At 45.0% G+C, this 6,709-nt stretch overlaps 1 protein-coding gene across 2 annotated transcripts in view; it reads left to right on the top strand.

The window, feature by feature from the left end:
- The first annotated feature begins 5,551 nt into the window (after positions 1–5,551).
- Positions 5,552–6,709, top strand: part of DENND2C (DENN domain containing 2C) — a 58,105-nt gene continuing 56,947 nt past the window's right edge. The window contains exon 1 of one of the 2 annotated variants that reach the window (XM_083617361.1): positions 5,552–5,659. The gene's annotated coding sequence lies outside the window, so the exon portion shown is untranslated. The remainder of the gene's footprint in view (positions 5,660–6,709) is intronic. The other variant, XR_014549012.1, reaches the window with a different exon arrangement.

Genomic DNA, 6,709 nt, shown 5'->3' with positions numbered 1-6,709 from the left:
TGGCACTCAACCACCTGAGCTCAGTATTAGTAGGGAACTTACGAAGTATTGTACAGTGGTACCTCGGGTTACATACTCTTCAGGTTACAGACTCCGCTAACCCAGAAATATTACCTCGGGTTAAGAACTTTGCTTCAGGATGAGAACAGAAATCGTGCTCCAGCAGCGTGGTGGCAGCAGGAGGCCCCATTAGCTAAAGTGGTGCTTCAGTTTAAGAACAGTTTCAATTTAAGCACAGACCTCCGGAACGAATTACCGTATTTTTCGCTCTATAACACACACCCGACCATAACACGCATGTAGTTTTTAGAGGAAAATCCGTAGGCATGCCACCCGTAGGCATTCCCTCCATAACACGCACATACATTTCCCCTTACTTTTTAGGAGGAAAAAAGTGAGTGTTATGGTGCAAAAAATACGGTAAGTACTTAACCCAAGGTACCACTGTATTGCATTTTCCCAGGTATCAAGCAGTCTGTAACCTTGAGTGGAAATGTGTAACAAAGTGCTTTTTCGAACTGGTAAAAACTAATTGTTAATGTGCAGAAAAGCCCATGGTATGTTTCAGCTGTGATCAGATTGTGAAATCATTTCTGACAGCTGCTCTTGTCTCTCTGAACTGTCATCACCACACAAAGTACCTGTTGCTCCAGATTCCTTTGTCTATATTCAGAGTTCTCATAATAGAAAGTTGCTCTCATAATATAAAAGTTGAAGGAAAATGGGAGGGAAACTTGAAACATCAGTTATATAATTTATAGTCATCTTAGGTTTCTGAATTGACATGGGAAATAAGTGAGGACCAGTGTGGTGGTATGATTCAAGTGTCTGCCTGGAATCTGGGAGACCAGGGTTCAAATCCCTGCTCAGCTACAAAGCTCCCTTAGTGACCTTGAGCCAGTCACTGCCTTTCAGCCTAGTCTACCTCACAGGGTTACTGTGAAGATAAAATGGGGAGGGAAAAATTCAGAAAACACAAACAGGATGTGAGGCCAAATGGCAGTGAAATCCTTGGAGTACACATAGAGTTAGCACAGATTCTGCCTCTTTCATTTCATGGGTATGTTGCTTTGCAGTTTCAAATTTTCTCTATACCTGGGCGTGCATACATGTGTGTCTGCACACACATATATTCATCATGCCACTGATCTAATCCATGAAAGATTTTCTTGCTGTTGCAGCTGTCAGCTACCTTACTGGCTGATATATCATAGTTACACATTGCCACCTGCTGACTGCTGCTGCAGTAACTCACACAGAAGACTTGAATTCACTTCTTTGCTCAGAAGGTTGGATGGTACTGAGGTCTCAAAAGGGGCCAAAATTAACACCAATGTCTCAACAAATGAAACTGATCTGTAGAAAATGTAACTTGAAAAAAGAGACATTGCACATACTTTTGTAAACCAGGAAATCTTTAATAAAAATACATTTTTTAAAAAGAGGGGCCAAAATTCAAGACTATTCCACATACTGTATTGTGGGTGATTAGTGCTAATGAGTGGCAAAACAGGAAGACCTCAGAAATTTGAAAGCTTGAAAAGATAAGTGTCCTACCTTCTGGCCAGCAACGTTTAGCTTTTGTTTTTGAAGCATGGTCATAATAAGCCGCCCTGTATAATTAAACAAAATCCTGTTTGGGCCTCCCAAACCAAAGCCAAACAATTCTACTACTAAGGAGATCAAAGGCAGAGGCTTCAAAATAGTCCCCTGGTGGCCCTACAAGTTCTTGAAGACAGCAGAGATCCACATCTAGGGACCCACCAAATGCAGCTCCCCAGATATGCAATATGACATACTAAGGACTTGACTCCCCCTTCATTTTTGTACAAACAGCGCTGCTTTATGTTCTATTGGGAGTTGGAACCCTGGGACCCAGAGGGGCACCAAAACTAGGAGGTTGCAGTACTGGCACTAGTCAAGTTGACTGTAATTTGTTTTAATTGATTTTAGTGTTGTATTTTGAAATGGTGGTGACTCACGCTGGGTCCTTATGGTGAAGGGCAGGTGAGAAATCAAACAAATCACCACCACCACAACCACTTCAAGTCTCAGTCACACATCCAATTCACACTTCACTGTTTGGATAGTGACAAATTAGCAGGCCACCTCCCAGCTTAATGAAAAGAAACCAAAACTGCTCTAGAAATCACAGTGCTGGCAGAACACCTGCACTTAGGCTGTAGAAGCAGAAGTCCGAAACCACAGAATATCTCATAGTTTATTTTGGGTTGGTCCCCCCCCCCCCGCAGGTGAAAACCTAATTTGTCTGATAAAAGAGGAGTCTGACGACATAGGCTGTTGCCTAAGAAAACTCATGCCACACAAACAAGCAACAACCCCAAATAGTTTCTAAAGTGTAACCCACTTTTCTTCCTCAAATTTAGTCAGGTCAGGAAGGGTAATAGACCTCTCCTGGTGCTGGAGCGGCCTCAACAGGCCAGCCTTTCTGAGTCATGCTTTTGCAAAACAATGTTTGAGACTAGCCCATGGCTCCAGAAAACCCTGCTAGCTAGTCATGTGTTTTGCATTACACAGTGACATCTCACACCATTGCTCAAAACCAAGGGTTCCCAATTAGCTAATTACTGAGGACACCCTATTTTTCAAAAGCCAAGCCACGGACTCCCTACAGTCCAACATGGCTACCTATCTGTAACTTTAAAAATTTAGATAACGCTATGGTAAGTTACCTGTGCAAAGCAATTTTCTGAAGAAAATGTGAGGTAGCCCCAAATAAGCAAAGGATTTTAGGTATACTCTTAAAAAAACCAGACCATAACATTTGTGATATTACCACAAATTGCCTATTCCCAGACAGCAGGAAAAACTTGTCTCCATTGCTCCACTACAACTGAATAAAAGAAAAGCAATTGTGTCCCTAACTTGCAAGTGTTCTGGATGCAGAAGGCTTTTTATATGAGAGTATAATAACAAAAATTTATTATTTATACCCTGCCCATTTGGCTGGGTTTCCCCAGCCACTCTGGGGATTTCAATAGTATTCAGACATGCTATTCCTTACTTGTAATCTGAGATGCAAAGTTTTGCAGCATATGGTTTTGCTAACTGAGGGATCTTGCACCTTTAAGACATAGGTGAAGGCTTGGTCAGGGCTTGATAAAGTATTGGTGAAGACTGAGTAGAAAACAGCTGGAATTTTGTAATGTTGGTAATAGTAGAAGTAGTAGAAGTAATAATAATAATAATAATAATAATAATAATAATAATAATAAAGTTATTTATTTATTTAGTCCTCCTGTGCCCAAGTTTCATTCCTGGCTTAAGGAGATTAATTAGTTAAATACAGTACTGTACATATTTGGAGTGAGGTTTTTATTCTTGCTGATTACCCAATAGGAACAACCAACTTTTTAATTTATTAGGATTCTGCCATACATCTGTTTCCTTCCACCCCCAAATGTAGCCACATATCTTCCCACAAAAAACAAGAAAACTGGTATTTAGCTGCTGATATATCACGGTGTTGAAAAGAAAGTATCGCCCATCCCTAGCACTAAACTACATCATCAGAGGGTGAGCTGTTGTGCTAATCATAGTGCCAATTTGCTAAGCTAATTCCTGTGTTGGGCTTCCAAGATGAGTCATGAATCCCAAACTCATAAGGCAAGATTCACTGAAAACCCTACCTACAAGCAGTGGGAGGGTCCTCAAAGCTTGATAGCTGTTGAAAGAAATTGGAAGTTACAGTGGTACCTCGGGTTAAGTACTTAATTCATTCCGGAGGTCCATTCTTAACCTGAAACTGTTCTTAACCTGAAGTACCACTTTAGCTAATGGGGCCTCCTGCTGCCGCCGCGCCGCTGGAGCACGATTTCTGTTCTCATCCTGAAGCAAAGTTCTTAACCTGAAGCACTATTTCTGGGTTAGCGGAGTCTGTAACCTGAAGCGTATGTAACCTGAAGCATATGTAACCCGAGGTACCACTGTATTTTCAGTTAAAAAGTAGAGAGCAAGGGGAAGGAACCCCTTACATTTTTTAAAATAAGCATGTGAGCTGTTTGCACTCTTTCCCCCCTCTCCCCTCCAGTCACAAGAGCCTTAAGAAACTGTGTTAGAGGTTTGTGTCCAGTCTCAGTTCACTTGCCATCCAGCAATTCTTTCACTTAGTTTTTCCCCTGCCAGCAAGTAGTCGCTGGTTGTCAGCAGAGGCTGGATGATCTGTGGAAAGGTTTCATGGTGCAGTTAACAAGATAAGTGAGTCTGTGTCAGGGGATGACGTGCAGACCCCCTGGGTGTGTTCCTTGGACCCCTAATTGGGAACCACTACTTTAAACAATAACCGTGTGTTATTACAACGGCTTGCTGCCATTTGCTTCTAATTGGTTTTCCCATTTGCTGACTTGAGCACTGGGTGAAATGGGCCTCTCTGCCTTTCCTGAGCCCTCTATCCCGCCTGATGGATTCTCCCATGGGAACAAGAGGGAGCATGGAAAGGTATTTGCTAAGCCTAGCAGAGCCTACCTATCTCACAGCTACACATCCCAGGGTGGATCACGTGAGCCTAACTGGCTGGTGCCTGTTGGTGGGCATAGTGCCACTACAGCACCTGAGGATGAGTGTGCAGTGGGTGAGTCTGCAGGGCGTTTTGCTTGTGGGTGTGTGGAACAAGATTCCAGGTGGTGTCAGTGGAAGCGTTGCTCAGATAATTTCAGCTTTGGCAACAAACAAAAAATTTCTTCCTGGAAGTACAGACATGGCTTAAGTGCATCCTGAGCGAGATGTTCTAGGGAGCCATCATAACCTACATATTTTAATTGTTTTATATCCATATTATTTACTGTGCTCTAAAATAGTTTAAATTTAACCTATATAGATTTGCATATTCTCGGTTGCTTTTTACGTCCGTATTTCTGGTCTGTGAGCGTAATGAATCGATTCATTCATTCATTCATCATAATTATCTGTAGGGTTCATATATTTTTTCATGAGTTATCATGGCAGTGGTTGAAAAGCCTAGTAGTTGTTTTTTAAAACAAGACTGGAATATAGCCTGAGGGTTAAAAAAAAATGCTTTATCGGCCACCTCATGGATGAAAAAAGTTCATCATAACCTTGAGCCTTCGAGTGTTTTTCTGAAGACTCTTGAGGCACCAGTACTCTCATTCCATGATGCAGAGAAACTGCACTGTGCACGTGTTGAATGTGGACTGTGTGAAGCCGCCCCGTCAAGGAAGCTCGACCGGCTCGGACATCCCGCTGCCAAGAAGCCTGTAAAGCTTCAGACGTTTCCTACCCGCGACGGGGCTGCTCGTCTTTCTGCTGCCTGAGACTCATCCTTATTCACCATCCCCGGGGGAGACGAGGGCGGGCGCGGCGCTGCAAAAAGGGGCGCAGCGCGCCAGAATGATCCGAGCCCCCACCTCGGCAGCGCGGCAGGGCCAGCGGCGCCCACGTGTACCGCGGGGTGGGAGGGGGGAGAGAGAAGCAGAGTAAGCGGGCGTCCATATAAGGCGAGGCGGGGGCGGGGCTTGAGGGCAGAGCGACGCAGGCACTAGCCAATGGGGGCTTGGCCAAATGTGCCAGCTCCGGAGAGCGCGTCTGGTGGCTGCTTGCAAAGTTGCGAGCGAGCCGAGGAGCCCGGAGTGCAGTTGGCCGGTGGGGAGCGCGGGTGCCTCCGCTGCCGCCATGGGAGCTGGTGAGTGGGTGACGTGGGGGGCTTTCTGCTTCGGGACCCCTTGGAGGTATCGCCTGCCTTGGCTTGGAGCTGGCTGGCGAGGCGCCCTCCGGGTTATTGCTCCCTTGGAGAGCCGCTTTGGGCGCCGCTGCCTGCCTCCCTATCTCCCCTCTGGGACACCGAGGCCTCGGGAGAATGAGAGGACCTGACCTGCCTGAGGAAAGGTTGGGGCCGGCTCCCCTCCCGGTCCCAAGGGATCTTCCCTCCCCTCGTTGGGAGAGGCCGTGAGGACTAGACACTCAGGAAACAGAGAGGCGTTTTCTTCTCTGTGGGGGTCTGGTTTGTTTGGTAGGGCTTAAGCTGAACCCTTCCTCACAAGCGGAATCTCTCGTGAGTGTTAAGGAGCCATGGGAAGGAATAAATGGAGGGCGCCTGAGCGTGTGCAGAGTGCCTTCCCTGCAAGCCGGGGTTTCAGAGAGAGAAAGAGAGTGGTAGCGATTTTCAGGGTTCGTAAACATGCCCAGATAAAATGCTGGTGGCTGCTTGGCAGATACTTGGGATGCCTTTGTAAGCTGGTTTGCCTTGCTGCTCTTAAATAATCTGTGTAATAGGGTGCGTAACTGGTGTTTTATACATAATAACAGTACTTGTTAATGATAGTACCAAAAGGAAGTTCTAATTTGCACAGCGCATAAACGATGGAATTTACTGTCACAAGATGTGGTGAAGGCTACCAGCCTGGATGCTTTCTGAGGGGATTCGACAAATAAATGGAAGATAAGAGTAGCAATGGTCACTTGTCATTATGGCTGTTTAATATCTCCAGGACAGGAAACCCTGTGACTTTGAATATCACTTGCTGGAGAATAATGGCCAGAAAAGGCTACTGCCGTCATGTTGTGTGGGCTTCTTTTTGGGCACTGTGAGAAACAGGATGCTGGACTGATCCTTCTTCATAAGTTATTATATTAGCTTAATTGTAATTGCTCAGTTTTGAAGTATTACCAGTTCAGGCAGCCAAATAGGGTGTTATAAAGGAAAATGTTTTGCTATGAGTCTTTTGACTATCCT

This window comes from Podarcis filfolensis (genome assembly GCF_964270895.1).
Source record: "Podarcis filfolensis genome assembly, chromosome: 6".
Lineage (NCBI taxonomy): Eukaryota > Metazoa > Chordata > Lepidosauria > Squamata > Lacertidae > Podarcis > Podarcis filfolensis.
Note: the sequence above shows the minus strand (reverse complement) of the source record. Positions and strands in the feature narration are given on the sequence as shown.